Here is a 530-nt window from a genome sequence, read left to right on the forward strand (position 1 = left end):
CAAACATTATGATAGGTCTGCTCAATGCAATGATCAGCGTCCTCACCTATGGACACAGTACAATCTCACATCGTTTTGACAGCATTTTATCTATGTTTAACAATCTCATAAAAGCATCTGAAAGAAGGAAAAATACAATGACCATCCTGTATTACAGGGTACTGTAGCATAAGTTAACAGCATTTCTCAACTTCGCAAGCAAGAAGTCAGGAATAATTGTATTCATAAATATCAGAAACAAAGCCCCCAAATCAATACAGCAACTTAGGAAGAACCCAAACAGATTTTTTTAAAGCTGCAATATGCTTTGAAAATATTAACAAAAACTTAACTGTTACCTCCAAATTTCCTCCATGAGCTTTATTTTTCACATCCCCTCCTGAGGGGCAGACAATGCTGAATTTATGACAGATTAGCAGAATTTTTCAGTATCTATCACAGGTTCCACTCACATTGAATCTCCCATGGCTTTTCTATAAGCTTTCCTAGTGCATAGATATATTAATATTTATATATATATATATATATTA

Source organism: Meleagris gallopavo, chromosome 7, assembly GCF_000146605.3.
Source record: "Meleagris gallopavo isolate NT-WF06-2002-E0010 breed Aviagen turkey brand Nicholas breeding stock chromosome 7, Turkey_5.1, whole genome shotgun sequence".
Classification (NCBI taxonomy): Eukaryota; Metazoa; Chordata; class Aves; order Galliformes; family Phasianidae; genus Meleagris; species Meleagris gallopavo.